Raw genomic sequence first — 18,255 nt, forward strand, 5'->3', positions numbered from 1 at the left:
AAAGTGACCCAACACGAAAAATAAAAGATGATCATTCAAAATTTTAACCACAGTTAACTAACAAAGGATTCCCTCAAACATATAATACTGGAAATCTGGAGAAGCATCCCGATAATTACTTAGAGAGACGAAAGGGTGCCTAATTCTTTTCGCTCTCCTAGTCCCCGATGCTTCCAAGCCCGCCCGCGCACGCCTGTACTCCAATGGGTTTTCTGTGTGCCAGGCATTTAGGTACCCATCCGCTTTGGGATAGAGCGAAGCAATAAAATTGTGCGTCAAACATTCAAATAAAACTATGACTTATGTTACGGAAGGCTCGGAATCATTCGAGGTCAGCGGGATGGCACATAAAGGTTAAACTTCAGAAGACAGTGATCGAATCATCCTATCGGGGCGTTCGTCTGCTGCCAGCGTCACGTCCGTGGCTCTCCCAGCGGGGAACGAGCGTGAATGCATTGAGGTTGTAGACGCTTTCAGCTCGATCAGCATGATGAGGTGGAACGGAACAAAAAACATGCGTTGTCGGCCAAACCGCGAGAGCAAAGACCAGTCGCGTAGCACTCATCCTACGCAAATCGGAAGTGGCAAAAAGGTAATCATTCTTTAAAGAGTTTCCAGTCAATGACTGTCTTCGCTAGATTATTGTCAACACAAACTTAACTTTTCCTATGCAGCGTCGGCAAGATTAGTGAAGAAGGAGACGGAGATGGCGGCAAAATCTTAGCAATTTCTCCAAATGAGAGACGAATGAAAATTTAAAACAATTGAACGACTGATCCGGAATTTGAGAATTGGATACATTTGAACAGCTTATTATCCCAATGATAGCTTCAATGGCCAAAAATTGAATGAATTTAATCGACGACTCTTCAGCATAAAATACAAAGGATTTTCAGCGGATGCCATTGCCTCAACAATGATAAATACACATTTTTTTCTGAGAGAATAAAATGTGAATAAGGGATTGCTTTGCTTGGAATTCATTTTAAGCAATTCCAAAATTTTGCGCCAAATCCAGCCGAAAAAAGCGACAATGATTAAATTAGAGAATTAAACGAAAAATTCTTTTTTTAATGAAATTAATCTTCTTAAGATTTTAATCAATGAGAGATGGGTACACTTGAATGTGCTTTGTATTTTTATAACTTTATCCATTATCAAGTTATTTGCTTACAAAGGATATCAATAATGACTCGATTGTTATGACTCATATTTGAGAATGAAGAAAATGAAGAGCCAAACATCTTAATATTGTTTTAATGTATTTTCAACTTTCATTGCACTAAGGATTTCACAAATAATGTACCTAATATGATAAATTCCGTTGAAATCTTTTTTTAGCATCATCGATCGTTTTAAAGACAGCAAGGTATCCAAGATTTTCATACTTTATACTTGCGTTCTGGAGTTACTCACTTCAAGCATTCCTCATTCATTGCAGATATTGCAGAACTTTAACGCATATAAAATATTTTGCCATACGGACAACGTTCAATTGATAAAATTTTCAAAATGCCGGTGTCATAACTTTTCAAATACCTATTTGAGATATTACAAGTAGTATAAAATGCTTCCTTTAATTTAGTGCGGCACCGAAGAGTATCTAAAAATGGAAATTATTCAAAGAGAAAGAAAAGCCATAACTTTTCAACTAGAAACGCATAAAATACACTTAGGCTCATATTATTTCCTTACTATCCAACGTTCAATCCGGGAAACAAACATGTCGCATAACCCGAACTAAGGTTGAGTAATTAGCTATGAAGAATAACAAAATCAAAGGCTGATCAGTGCATATTGTAATTTATTTAGACACGTGAATTACTCATCGTTAGTCTATATTTTTTTATTTTCATCGTTCCTTATATTTCTGATGATGCTGATGATATTAAGAAATATTTTAAGAGAAATTGATGAATACACTGCAGAAAGTTTACAGTGTTATGATATTCACTGCAATAATAAGTACTATTATTTGAATGTCAAAACATTTCATGCTATATTTTTTCAATTCTGGGTGTAATGAGAAATAATATTTTTTAAACAGAATTTTCACTGTTATTCGTAAAAGCGGTTATGTGAACATCATCATTTGTTTAACTAGCATTATCTTGTCTCTTTTGAAGACTGAAATCCTAATATTCACAAAACATGAACATTTAATCTTGAGAAGTAATGACATATGTTAAAAAATGATATCTTTTGAGTTTTATAATAAATTATCCTCATCGAATAGCTCTATAAAACACTCCTCATGATAATAATTTCCCAATTCATTTGCTATTGATGATTTGTAAATATTTTCATCCCAATATTATAATATATTCATGCATAAATAATAGTAGGTAATAGATTTAGGATTTATGTTAGCTGATGCGCTTCCACTGTAAACTCATTAGCAACAGTAAGAACGCGGAAATTAGGACTATACGATGGAATTTAGTTACACTTGTCCCGACATAGTACAAATTTATCTTTTCTCACCCAGCCATTCAAAACTCCTAATACTACCGTTTACAAAATGGAAAAAAAATAATTCATACCTAATGAAACAAATGGGCTTACCTATACTGTAATATAACGAGATGTGACTACGAAGGTTATCTGCTATTAAACCGAGTCATTGTTCCAGTTTAAGTGATCAGGATTGGAGTTTCAACGAGAATCTGAGTCAAAAAAGCCGGCAGATTGAGCAGAAGAAGTGTTAAAAAATTTTCTTTTGGAATGCTCTTTTCCGAGACAATATTTGTGTGGATTTTGTTCCTACCTTCAATGAGCCATGATGGTATAGTTCCTTTTTGCGTTCAAATGGAAGATTTTAAAGGGGATGGTTCCAAGTAGCAGAGCGACAAAGGAACACTCCCCGCTCGATTTCTTACGCTGGAGGAGGACAGAGTGAAAATGGCGGAGAGTGGATCTATCAGGCGAAGATAAACATTGCGTGGGAAGGAGACATTGTTACGGGAGCTGCGTCGGGCGAGTGGGGAAGGAGTAGGCGGGAAGCCGAGAACGTTTATCCGTGGCAACGGGATGGGGTAGGAGGGGGTGGAAGAATGGAAGGAAAGCGGAGGGATGGGGAAAGGTCGGGAAGAGACACATGACAAATTCACAACCATTGCCTAGCTACGAAAATTTTTATTTTGTCACTCCAACAATTTTTTTAACGAATTACGACTGCGGCGTCATCCGATCGCTGGGTTACCAATATCGCATTTGAGGTCCAGTGTGTTAAATAACAAAGGAGGGTCAGATAAACGCAAACACGTGGAGCCAAATATTCTCTATACGTTCAAAGTGCAATTTAAAAAAAATAAATGATCAACACTGTGTGCTTTGGGAGTACAATCGCTCCAATGCTCCCTGTACAAGTACAACGCAGAAAAAAATATCTTTTCGGTTCCATAGGCAAGTGTACGTGATGGGTAAAAAATATTGGCCGACGTCATGAAATATCATGACGAATTAATCATCAAAGTGAGGAAAACCTAGCGGTACTAAAAAAATTGCTTGCCTTTTTTAGTCGGTAACTCGTATCTCAATATCAATGCCAATTAAATAATTGCTGTTTTTTAACAATTTAATAAGTAGACGTAGACGTGAAAACGTGAAAGAAAGTTGAACAAATAGAAAGACCATTGGGAAACATTTTATTTCATTTTCTATCATCTACTCAAATGTGACTTGAGAACAATATTAATCGTTAACAAAAAAGGCGATCAAATTTTTACGCCTAGTATCTTGTTTTTATCAATAGGGGTAACACTTTCACTTATTACATATAATATAGTGTTCGATTTTTTTGGCAATGGATGATAAAAAACTGCCTTTCCACTATATACAATTAGTAGAAACCCGTGGAAAAGTTAATTCTTTCATAAAAAGCCATGCATAATATATCAAATACGAAAAGTCATAAAAGTCAGCATTAATTTGTGAAGTCAAGAATACTCCAGAGGGATGTCAACTGTTGTGGAAACAGATGCTATTACGAAGAAAAAAAGTCATTAAGCTGAATATTAAAGTGCCGACATTCAGAAAGTTTGAGAGTTTTATACATGCTTCAGTCTTGAATTTATTTTGCTTATAGGCCATGGTAGCCAAATACACAATCAAACGACACAAAAATATAGATTGAAATAACCGCGTTTCACTCGATGGGTTAAAGTGACAGCGGTAGGCTAGGACCAAGAAATATTGGATCACGTACGGAAGGCCAAGTTGGCATTTACTAATAATGGGGTATTTTTTCGTAGTACCCATGCAAAGTTGTTCATACAAAGTCATAATAAATTCATAATTCATTCCTAAATAATGCAACACACGAAATCTGTAGAGTACCTTGATTTTTTCGTGAAAAACAAAATATATTGAAGATACAGATTTCGGAACACATGACTTACATTACAGAGGGATAGTGCATTGAAACGTTCTTGACAGATGCATTGAGAGTTCTAGCGTAGAAAGTATTGCATTTCATTCCTTCATATTTGCTCCATACGACTTTGAGCATGTCCAGAATCTTATGGTACCCGGAGAAGAATAATTCCATGGCTAAAGTTGATTTCCTTACGGAATACTTCTTACAGAGCTACATTCTCGAGCAAGATTTAAAGTTTTCTTTCCCCTTTAAACAGTCTATCGTAGAGGTGAGCAAGGGGTGGAGCACAAAAATCCACTCCTTCCAAAAATTTGGAGCAAATTAATCCTATTAACACAGGAAGCTCCCTCCAAGGATCGGGAAACTCCTTTCTACTGGAATTACGGCGGCCTAATTAACTCTCTTTTAATTAAATATACCGCCGAGGTGTCACAGACGCATGGAATGCCTTACTCATGAATTTTTCGTGCGACACGCGAGGACCGTAATGCATGGAACCCCTTCCTTTTATTGTGTGCCTTTTCCTGGTAATTAAATATACTACCTTCAACCGAAAATTCAGACAGAGCTAAACAAATCTTCGCATCAGCCCTGGGATCAAGTATTTTTAAGCGAGAGCATTTTATGGTGCTTGCCCTTCCTCGGAAACATTTTATTGGTGCTGTCATGAAAAGCTAATATGCACTTGTAGTCGTGTTTAAAACTGACATTTATATCTAGACTTTACTCGTCTAAACCTTATGAGAGAGGTAAGGGTTGGAAGTTTTTTGTAGGGAAAATCTTTTCAGACATTAAAAAACTTGGAGCAGTTTTTCACGACTAGCGTGAAGCTAATAAATATACGCAAAAATAAATAGACGCAAAATTAACATTATAAATATAATAATTACCCCGTCTTTTGGCATAAAGTTTTCAATACTCAGCCATATCATCATAAATGGTCCTCATTTCAATTGAGTGAAGTATGGATGCATTTTCGGCACACATACAGGGTACGAAATTTAGAAATATGCAAAAAAAGAATATAATTAACGAAGTCTCGGGTTCAATTCCACGACCTTAGCAGGAATGATAAATGTTGGCCAACGCCGTTTGTTTTAGGAGGGAAATGAACAATAAATAGCTAGGGAATGAAATTCCATCCCACGCTAATGTGCATGCGATCCTAACGGACCCTTTAGCGCTGCGGTGCTCAAAGAGTCATTGCCGCAGGAACGATGGAGCGAATGTCCTGGAATTGACCTCAACTCAAGGATGAGGGGAAAAACTAGACATATGAAAGGTATCCTCCCAGGTGACCTTCGAACCCGAATAATGAAGCGGTGGTTCTCGCAGGCCTATTACCTATTTGTTTCAACTTAGCCAGCGTCAGCATTCGGAAGACCGGCTCGATTTGAACCCACGCCCCAATTTTCATCGTTCCATTTGCATTGTTTTATTGACACCCATAACGCATCGTGCATTTCATTTACAGAGCGGATGAGATCCTGCACTCCAGCAATCCCGACGAATCAGACCACTTCTGCATTCAAATGGCAATGAAATTTACGGATCGACCATTAAGCTGGCCCATGCAATACTCAACTAGGCAACATGCTGGAACTTTTAACTCATTTGAGCAGGATAAATGTTGCCTTCCACTTAAATTTTAAAATCTCTTAGGGCAATTATCAGTAATGGGATATAAAAATAAAATTTCGCATTCATTGGCTGTAAAAGAGAATGACCGCTCATTAGCACACTCAATTACGTGCATCGGAGAGTGATGATAATTTGATCATTTTAAACGCATTGCACAAACTTCAAAAACTGTGTTTGTGTGTGTGTGCATACGTGTAAACACACACACATAGGCATATATATATATATATATATATATATATATATATATATATATATATATATATATATATATATATATATATATATATATATATATATGTTTTATTTTGTTTGCACGTGCGTGAATAATAGTAAATATTCCATTGAGATTTTCACTTTTTATTTAACATTCATGTGTGTATGCATTATTCATATGTATTATTATACTATATATTAGTGTATATACATATATAATAAAAAGTTAAAAGCTCTGTCGAATATTTACCATCATCTACTTCTTTCTTTAGTGATCAATCGGCAGACAGATAGACAACAATATCCTACAGCTACAGAAAGTTCTACACCTCTAGTTTTTCTGCCTTCCTTTATATATCTCAAGTGATCCTGTAAGGCACATCTTGCATTATCTGGTCTAAGTACCGTGAGTGTATGGCTTCCTCATCGTCTCTCTTTCTATCCACCCCTCCTTTATCAATATCTGGAGCACTTCAGAGACCGCTCAACAACGTGCACTTGTCATTAAGCGATGGATTTCTGCGAACTGCATGTCTCAGAGGAACCTCTTCATTGGTTGTGATAGTGGTGTGGTTTATTTTGCCGTCTTACTTACGTGGGCAAAGTGAATGCAAAGGGTTACAGTGCCCACCCTTATGTTACACAATTCCGTCATCTTCTTGGTGTTTTTCTCTTCAATCTCTCTCTTTCACATACTGATTCCATCAGTTGGTAACTCATAAAAAATCGGTTGCAAATGTCTTGCGTGCAGCGGACGAGATGTTGTTGAGGCGTGATGCAACGTCTAAACGACCGTTGTTTGCAGTAGACCGCAGCTGCCTTGTTATGCCTTTATATATATTCGACTATCTCTTATATCGAAATATCTCATACTAATATTTTTTTTAAATTTCTTCCTCATGCATATATGTTTTCCATAAATTTCTAGCTCTTAGTTTTCAACACTCGTGTTTCATTTCGATAGGCAGAAAAGCTTCTCCACTGAAAACTGGAATGATAGGAAATTGGATAAAATGGTACCCACAACAAGTTTACATCTAAATTCAAGTGATAATAATGGAGTGAATGTGTAAATTTAAATGGTGAATTTTGCGGAATTTATTTTTCAAACTTTTAGTGCAGAGGAAGGGGAAGAAAGGGAGTATGGAACTTGTTCCTACCGCAAATAAATAAAGTCCACTTTAAAATAGTTGATAGCTATTGCGCTTAAATGTACTTTTATACGGATACTAGTCCACCTTTGCCCTGAAAAAAATGGAATATTACGGTGTAAATTACATTACCTGTAAGTCAGTGTTTTTATAATTAGAAATAGATAATTCAGAGTTGTTATGTACATTTTTGATTTAAATAATTTAAATTTACGTGTGGCAGATCATTTGAGGTTAAAAGAACCTGGGAGCAAAATTTCTTCGAGAAGGGAAGAAATAAAGCATGTTACAGAAATAGTCATAACTCAAGCGAGGTATAATTTTCTCTACTATTTTCAGAATATTTAGCTTGTATTGAACTTATTTAAATTTAGTTTTAATTCTACATCGTCGAAGCAGCCATAACAGTGCCGTTCTCTTGCCGACCTAGATTAAGTGCTTCCTGCTCCGTGACGGTTAAAATTTCTACCTGAAGGCTCGTACAACGCTCCCTTAGTGACGGGTCTTCATGATAGATCCATACAAAATTTGTTCAGATGTTTCGAAAACTGTGAATCTAGTTTTGGATTGGATTATTTCTTGCTCTTCATATCCTATTTTCCCTCTCCTATTACCCAAGCTCCAACTTCGACTCGCTCTCAATTTAACTGTGGCGAATTTTCATTTGGTGAGAAACCAATTAAAATTAATTTGAAAGTTAAGTCTTTTGACTTGGATCTTGTATTTTTGGAAGCATAAAATATTCACCCGTACTATTTTCCTACAACTAATTTACATCTGATAACGTCGCTAGGCAACCGCTGAGTAAGGTAACTTATTTCAACCAATATCGGCATGGAGGATGTGGAGCTATTGGCTGTTAAAGAAATAATCTCAAGGAAGAAGATCCTAAGACCAATAAAAATAATTACGAAGAACTCCTATACCGGTATTTCGGTCACCAGGTGACCATCAACGGGGAGAAAATCAAATAGGGCACTTGAACTTGGAGGAAGAATGTGCACCAAGCACTTTGGACAGTGCCTGGTGCACATTCTTCCTCCAAGTTCAAGTGTCCTATCTGATTTTCTCCCCGTTGATGGTCACCTGGTGACCGAAATATCGGCATGTTTTTTTACTAATTTTTACCATTGCCTGTGAACGATAGACCAAGCAACTCTCTCTAACTCTCCAAGAAAAAATATAATAATAATTTAAATTGCCCACAGAATTCATTACTGAAGTAAATCCAAAAATGGTTAGAATTATCAGATGGCTCAGCCATCAATAAGTTTTGTCTCCAAAATTGGGGTTAACAGAAGATACTGTCAACCTAATTAAACTTTTTATTGACCTCTGAAAAAGACGAATTAATTAAGCAGAAGGAATTATAAATTTTTTTATGATCCACATGAATTAAAATATACGCAGCATTTTAATGAAATAAATACTCTACAGGTATTAACTATCAAAAGTATCTATCCTTAACGATCAAAGAGGAGACTATTAGAAACTAAATGGAAATCTTAGCATAATTCTTCCACCAATAGACCTAGGTTCTTCCGAGTGGGGGTATGTCCTACTAAAGAATGCTCCCCGACTTCGACTTATTCCCCTAGGGACCATGAGGCAGGTGCCAAGATTCAAATTGACTTACCATCAAGGGACCAAGGGACCTGCTCATTGAACCGCCGGAAATTTAGCAACGTGGACGGGATGGAAAATAGTCTTTCTCTAACCGCGGTGAATTCCAAGGGAGTTGGAAAATGAAATAATTACATTTTGGCAGCGGAAAGGACCGAGAAACCTGTCACTGACGTTAATTCAGCCTCAACAGAAGATAGTCTCCAAGATAATTGCCTTTTTAGGGACATTTTGAAGCGTCGTCCGTAAACAGTTCAATTCATATAGGTGCTTCCCACACCACCTATTACTGCTCCTTTGAATGTAAAATCGTGCGCAATAAAATTTTACGAATATTACCTTCAGCTTTCTACAAAATTGTTTGCATAAATTTCCGATTGTGCAAATGCAGAATGGACACACCTTTTAAGGACTGTTTATATTATATTGTGACAATTTTCATTAAATACCGGTGTAAAATAATAATTAAATCGAAATGGGGAAAACTACCTAAAAATTAAATGTGAATCAAGTTGGTAATTGAAGATGGATGATACCCGTTAAGATGGAAAAGTTGAAGAGGGTAAAATTACGAATTATTTCTTTAACACATATGTTATAAAATTCTTTCATAAAAATGTTTCATTTAATTGGAGTAATATCATGACCCTAGCTTTGTGACTGAAACACGTCAAAATTTCTTCTGAGCATATTAACTCGCATCGCCTTTGAAATTTATTTTAGTTTCAACAGTAATAAGACTTAAACTAACATCTTCAATACAAAAGCACATCTTGACTTCACACAGCCTTATGATCTTGGGGTGAAGATTTATTTCGACCATGATTCGGAGGGGAGGAAAAGAGGGATGAGGACAATTTAATTAATGAAATTCATGCGCGATGTAAACTTTCAAATGAAAAAGAAATAATAATGGAAGGTATAAGGAATAACTTATATTAAATAAGATACGTGCGTTTTTCCATCAGCAACATCTTAAAATTACAGGACAACAAAACCAAATCTCTTTATCACAATCTTGCGAGATAAGCAAAATCCGTCTTCTATGTGAGTCCCTGCATACACGAATATTAATTCAGTTATGGAGAGACTTTTTTTGTCAGCGGGGTTTGACAAAAGAAACAGTCAATCATGGGGCATTTTGCTAAAATATTTGAACATAATTCATTGATCTCCGTCCTTGGAGTGCTCGATTCTACAACAACGTTTTTCCAAATGATTAGTTTATGCTCATTGAGCTTTCGCTGCACACGCTAAGATGTTATGTGAATATGAAACTGCGAGGAACTATCACCATTAGCCAGTTCGCTAAATAGCTAGGGAAAGGATCTTAAAGAACGCAATGACGGACGAGAGAATTTGCTGTCGAAAGGTTAAGGAAATAACTGGCGGGTAAAGAAGGAGTGGGCGTGAACGAGGGCTCGTAGGATCGCGGGGGCGGCGACGGCTCGCCGCCGAGGCCCGACCTGGCATCCTCGAAGAAAGCATCAAGCCACATGAGACCGCTAACGACCCTTTTTTCCACCGCCGTGGTATTTTAATGTGGTCAATGGCAGTCGTCCCAAGGACTCCCCTAAGAGGGAGAAGGCTGGGAATGAGGAATAAATGGCCCCATTGACTCATGAGTAACTGTACGATTCCTCGCGTCGTGAAACCTTTGCTCTGGAGTAAAAACTGCATAGATATTTGCCTTGTGGCCGCATTGAAAAGTCATTCGTCATGAGTCACGCGTAATTAGTGCTTGCCTTTGCTCGTAAGGACTACATAAATTATAGCGCGGCTTGGTTATGGTTTAATTTTCAATTAAGTTCCGGGAAAAATCAAACTAGGTGCATGACTTGTCCCGTAAGTGAGCAGGAACTGTATATTTGTAACAGTCAGTGAACTCAAAAATAAAAGCTAGCGTTTCGTATACACATTGGCGACAAGTTTATACGCAAAATTTAACATAATAACTTGTACAATACAAATATGTACCTGACTACATCCGTATATTTGAAGATAAAACGAGCTAAATAAGAACACCGAATGAAAATCAAACCAGGATATTAAATTTCTTTCAAGGCATTCCACCTATTTTAGAGCTAGGTTTTGGACGGTCCCTCAATTAATTAAAGTATACTACTTATTTTGAAGATGGGTTTTAACGGTCCTGAAAACCCATTTATTTCGACGAATGGTGGGAATATCTAATTTCTTTCTTAATTTCTTCGTTACTTCTGCCAGCTTCGTGCTATCTAAAAACCACTATTTTCCTTCCTCTATCCCAATTTTCCAACGTTCTCTCCGCTATCACGGCCTATAACGCGCTATTACTCGTTAATATTTCATCCACCATTTCATCTCTATTTTTTTAATTCCCCACAGTAACTTCCTTTCTTTGCCCACTCAATTTAAAACCTCAACGTCTGCCTTCCTCTTTGCGGAGCTAATTTTCTCCATTCTCCGCCTTGCCCACATCTCAAGCACCTACAGTCAACGCTCATGAACAAGTTTTATATCCATAAAGCACCACCCTCTATATATTTTTTTCACTAATCTCAATGATTTGAAAAAAATTGTCATGCATTTCAACCGCATTTCGTAAAAAATGTTCTCCTAAAATTTCATTACTCATGTTGGGTGTCGCAAATTGAGGAGAGGAGCATATTGGGGTTTTTCTTAATATATACACCTATCGAAGCCCAATACCTTTGTCGAGGACAATAAGCGGTTAACTGTTTTTTCGAGGAAGAACTAGCACAATGCCAACTCAATCACTCGCCAGACGGAACTGAAGTGACGAGTACTGAGAAAGCATATATCTTTCCTGCACTCTGAAGGCGCCACAATTTCATTTTTCACAACGGTTTAGCGAAATAGAGGCCGTCGTCTCTGCGTTGGAATCCACCTTTCATTTCACATTTTTTTGTTTTCTTCCACTCCACTCTTTCCCACGAAGACTGTCGCCAAAGACAGGGGGAGAAGAGAGAGACAGATTCTAGTGTCTTTTCGCGGGATGTTTAACGACAACCTCGCCGTGGTAAACGCTCTTCTACGCTTGGGACCACGGTAATAACCCGTCTGCATCCTTATCGGATTCTTTTGCCGTGGATTCACGATAGCAACTTGCTGGTGATAGTTTAATATTTATCAACTAAACTCTACTTACATCCATGCATCTAGTTTTCTTGAGCACTAACTCCAGGTTATAAATGTATCTGGCACTGCCTGAGTTATTATTTCTATCCAAATGAAGCTGTGAACTCACTTTGTCCATTTCATGAATTTTCAGTCGCTTTAATCTTTCAGGTAGGAAAGCAGAATAATGCTAAGTCCATATTAATGAAGCGAGTGATTTTGACGTTTAAATAAATTTAATCAAAATGGGAGAAAAGCGATCACTTTGGATAATAATCTTCATGTTGCATTCAGAGGATGATGATGACAGCAAATCATGAGTAAGTATTTGGGGAGTATTTGAAAATAAAATCCTGATAAGTCCACTCGTGAAGGAATGCACTTTAGAGAGAGGTGAAATGAATCTGATCGACGGTCAGTGGCACTCGAATTGATAAACTGGAGCACTTAATTAGTATGATGGTCTGTGCCATATCAAACTGTTATGGCACGGGAAAATTCTTGAATTGAATCCTGATTTCCTTCGAAAGAAAAGTAGGCATACACCAACGGACATAAAACATATGCCCATGCACGTATTTAAAAGGCCCTAAAAGACGCATGTATACTCAGATTGTATGTAGCACGCATCCATAAAAGATATTTCTATTATATCAATTGATGAGCTGGCATCGATGAAATCACTTTAACTCTTATAGTGACCCATATGAATAGGTAACGCAAGTGTAAAATGAAAAAAAAATTGGCAGAAAAGTGTAGTCGGTCTCATTATTTTTGCACCATTCGACGTAATTGTTTTTGAAACTCTTTCCCTCAATATCATCGCATGAAAATAAATGAAATGCCAAATTAAGCTTTTTTTTAAATACAGATTTGGTGTAGTCTTAAGAACCTCCGCCTCTCTTGGCACGAAAAGTGAGGTTTTGGAATATGATGCTAAATTAGCATAGTACGTTACATGGTTGCCAGTCATCAGTGAAGTACCCTTTGAACATGCACACATCTTCACCTCTCCCTATTTCCCCTGTTATCTTTCCACACCCCCGGTCAAAGGCACATTATTTCTACTCTTTCTTAGCTGGTAAAATAAAGCTTTGTAAATTTTGAGTGAGGTCGCTGTTTCTCAAATATCTCAATCACTTGATATTTTTTACGCTTAGAGACAAAATTTATGGAAATGGTAATGGCATGGAAATGCAAAGATATAGGGAAGGATCATTCGCCAAGGCAGCTGACCATGTCAATCGACAAACTCCTAAATTACAATGGATAAAATTTTATTATGTAACACAATGCACTACTTCTAGTTAAAAAGAAAGAACTTAATTAAATAAGGACTGCACTTCAACAGTTATGGTGAAATTTTTAGTTTAATTTCTTTGGTTTTTCCTGAAAATTCCACATGGACATATAGTAGATGAAAACAATGAATTTCAAGAAAATATCAATGGTCTACTACAATATTAAAAATATACTAATTCCTCATTGGAAACTGTGATGCCCTTGTCTTTTGAAAAGTTAATATGAGCAGTAATGGCTGTTGATCGATTACACTGTGCAGAAAATACAATTTCCACAACACGACTCATGCTCGAGGAAGTCCCTGGCTTTTGATTAGCAATTAGCTTTGCTAGTTGAGTCCGCAAAATATCAATTATTTCCACAAACGAAAACATATTAAAATGTCCACATTTTTCGGGAAGAGCTCAATTAATTGAAATACTGATGATAAACGAAGCACATGGTGATATCGATGAAGCAAAAACACAAAACCATCCTAAATGGAGAGAAGGAGCGAGGTAAGTACCTAATTTGTTTCGATCTCAATCCATGTCACTTAAAATCTCTTCCAAGTATTCCCATTTGGATGGAGAGGTGTTATTTCTGTTATCTGGTTTCGGTTTAACTCTCAAGGGAGAAAGGAGGGAAGAGAGGGAGAGAGAGAGAAGAGTTCTTGGAAGCAAATGGAGTGCCTGTGATTGCTTACATGGAAGTCCATCTAGGTTCGCCAGAAGTTTTTCTGGCGATCCTTCGCGCCAAATTTAGAAAGGGCGGAGTGACTTACAAAAGGGATAACAGGAAAGAAATCATAGCACCGAAGGTTGTCAGACGTAAATAATTATCCTCGATTGTTATGGGAACCAAATGCCATCTGGGATGTTGAACTGTCAGCCTGTAGAGTACTTCCCTGCTTACCATCTGGAAGGTAGCTAATTCACGTTGAAGTGGAAACATTGAGCAAATGATTTGAGGCAAGCTGGTTTTATCCAATAAACAATTAACAGTTTTGATAACTAAAGCATCTTTTAATGAGAGGCTCTCCATCTGCTAAGCCCTGTTGACACCAAGAAAAAAACCAGAAAGCTGACAAGTAGACAGTTCTTTGTGACGGTTCTTATAATTTTTAATCAAAAATTTTAATGCTCACACCATTTTTGTTCAAAAATTTTAATGCTCACACCATTTTTGTTCAAAAAGAGCTAAAAAATCACTTATCTCCATTGGCTTGCACTGTCGTGCTCGGGAGATTAAAAGAACAACAACTTTAGAGAAAAAGATACTGGAGCGTAAAAGGGCATGCATTTACAGCAGGAATTCATCAAGTACCACCCATTTGCATGCATTGTACGTGCTATACCGGTACACTACTCAAAATTACACACCGGAGTTGGATACGCTAACGTAAACCCATATTAGAGTGTTCGGACATTGGACCCCATACTTGCAGGAAGCTCGGGGCAATATATAAGTTGAAAGAAATTGTATAATTATAAATTATGTACATATTTTAACCATCACTCTCCTTATGAGTGTTAAGTACGAGTGTGCTCACAGACACTCATATCCAGAAGATATACATTAATTAGGATTTGCAAGCGGAATCAAAACCTAAGACAATTTCTTTCTCAAAATCGTCCAGATAGACATACTCATAGTACTGCAATAGGTATTCTATATTACATTTTATGACCTTTAAGTAAAGTTTGGAAAGAAAGTAGAACCAATAGATCGTTCATTTTTGGAGCTTCTGCAGGTAGAAAAAGAAAACACCACGAAAAAGCATCTACATAATATTTATAAATATTAAAAGGTGCATGCATAATTTAATACAATAACGGAATCTCTCAAAGACTTTCATGACTGATTATGCATAGTTTGTGCTAATGATGCACTTATTATCAAATTGACCAAAACTCGATGCATATATTCCACATAGCGTTTTGATTGCATTTCTTACCCAAAGAATGATGGGCTTTTTAGACGTCACGAAGATGACATAAGTTGAGAAGTAATGAAAGAAGACATTAGAAGTTCCTGCGATACGTAGAAACAAATATGAACGATCACAAAAACATATTTTCAAAATAATTGTCTCAATAAATCATAAATTTCAGCCATGGTAAAAATGTCTAAAGAAGAGAACGTTGAAATTGATCAAGATCCATAATGTTGCATCCTATTTTCTGAATTATCAGTTTTCCGAGGATGAGCTTCACTTTATAATTGTATGTTACTTGAAAATAGTTATCTTCTCGTTAATCTATAGAGCTAATATCTTAGGGATTTCAGCCTTAAAGATTCAACTCAAGCGATCAGAAGTCAGTCGAAGGGAATTGATACACGGCTGAGTGATTTGGGTTGGATGTGAATTCATTCCGTCAAAGGTGAACCCTATGAAATGCGCGCAAATCGTGCCGTCGACGAAGAATTACCAAGAGCACGCAAGCAAAACTTGCTGGGACGATAGGACTTGGCACGTGGTAAAGGAGCAGGTTTGCAGATGACAGACACGGGGAGAGAAGGGAAATTAGGTCAAGAAGAGGACGCGTTTTCGAGAGCGCCGTGCGCTACTATACCTCACGAATAGATCGAGAGATAGAGAGAAACGAAAGACAAGCTTCGTTGAGTAGCACTCCCATTTTTTTCACACCGTAGTCCAATCACGCATCCGTTTTGCATTCTTCTGCATTTCCTGAGGTTAATTTCCCTCCGCAAACCTCTGGTTTTGCTTATTCCTGATTACCAACGACTCACTATGAATGCCGCCGCTTCGAACCCCTACCACCTTGCAATTTAGCGTCTCTGCCAGCGTTTAACGAGAGACGGTCTTTCGTGAAGCGTTAAGTGTCCTCTCGAGTTGACCGTGTGCCAACGACAAGCCGGAACTCACCTTTCTGCATAGAATCCCTATACCGCACGGGAAAACACCTCGACACGCGGAGACCCTTATCACATAATTGCTGGCTAAGCCTGAATTCAGCTAGATTTATTCTCGAACCTTCCTCTACTTCCTTTTTTGTCACCTGCCTAATTCGTGTTTCCAGAAATTACCGCTTCAGTCCGCCTGGTGAGACAGGAGTTGGTTTTATCGCTTATAGTACCTTTCCATAACCAATTGAAATAACTCTGCAATGACATGCCTTTGAAGATATACGCACGGCATTGTTTATTTCTTTGAATAAACTATTTCATAGCATAAAATAATCTAGCAATACGCCTTTCTCCAAAATCAGGAAAAACACAAGTTTCATTTTATTAAAAAATTTCTTTAAATCTGTTGAATTACCATGCCTTGCTAAAACCCTTTCATTAATGATCGAAGAAAATGAGAATATTTGGTAGGGACTTCTAAAACTTATTTTAATCAATAGGAGAAAATTGCTATATTTAAGTTAGTACATAAGCTTTGAATTTGAACGTTTTAGTTGGTATATTTACATTACCTCACCAAATATTAATAATCAATAATGATTTCTTAGCGTAGCTCGTTTTTTTAAGAATTATTAATGAACGATGACGAAAAGAATTCTCAAAACGAACAAATATAATAATCTGCCTACGCACAGGTGTAATTCTCAAATTTGTGGCAGAGACTCACTTTTGTCCACTTGAATATGCATGGCATTCCTACGAAGGAAACATTATGCACTGACATGTGTACAAATATCTCACCGAACGTACGTGTACTTCAGCATGAATAAGAAACAAAATAACGGCCCTTTCTTATTCCTATTAAATTATTTAAAATATTTTGTACGCTGATTTTTTTAGTAATATTGACCAAATGTTCACATAAGATAATATCTAAAATCTTGGCATCACTATCTAAATTTCACTTTAAAATATTTCATGCTCTGGTATGTCTTTTCTAACACAAAGCCTGACACAAATGATGGCAAAGGAAACCTAACTATACATACATCAATAAAACAATTAATTAAAGAAAAAACAATTCTTAATTAATTGGCGCCTTATGATTCACATTCGAAACCCATCATTGGTGAAATATCTTATACTGCATATTCTTTCAGTCAGAGCGGCAATAATTTATGCAGTAAATCTAACAAAATAATGCGTTGGTCATGATTTGCAACGTTACTATTTAAAAAGATATCTAAAATTTTAATCATAAAAATTTAGCAAATAAATTTTCCCTTGAATCATGTTTAAATTTGAAGGATAAATAATTATTCTTCTAGGTTTGAAGTGCAGTTAAATAGCTGAACTATGTTTCATATAACCCGCCAATTATTTTCCCGACAAGCACCCTAAGAAGAGCATATCCGTTAAATATGTTCTTTCCGAAGTATTTTGATAAGATTTAAAAGAAAACAGCTGTTGATTCTACTGGAATCGACTTGGTAAAATCCTATTTTTTAATGGTCTTTCATATAATTCATGGTCCAATTTTTTATGCAAGCATAACTCTACATCGAACATCCGTAGTACTCACTGATTCTTCTTATTTCCTTCATTGAAAATTAAAAAAACAATGTTGTGCGATGTGAAAACATATACCACGTTATTTCCTTTTAAAAAATGTGGGTATCAATTACACTTACAGAGCTGAATATCAATTTTCTCGTTGCTCAAAAGTTGACGGAAGTACGTAAATGTGAGCGCCCAGAGGTCGCCAATAGGACAATAGTCGTGTCCATTGCAGCTAAGTGAGTATATATGCTGCTTGCAATCCAAACTGGCAGGTGACATATCACTGAGCTGTGAGGCAGCCACACGAATGGAATAGGATATTCAGTTGTACGTCAGGTTGACTCGCAAGGGTGACTAACTCCAATGCCATTGACAGCGAGGGTAAACAAGATGTATTGTCCACAGTATGGCATT

This window comes from Hetaerina americana, unplaced genomic scaffold (assembly GCF_022747635.1).
Source record: "Hetaerina americana unplaced genomic scaffold, ioHetAmer1.1.p SCAF_5, whole genome shotgun sequence".
NCBI lineage: Eukaryota > Metazoa > Arthropoda > Insecta > Odonata > Calopterygidae > Hetaerina > Hetaerina americana.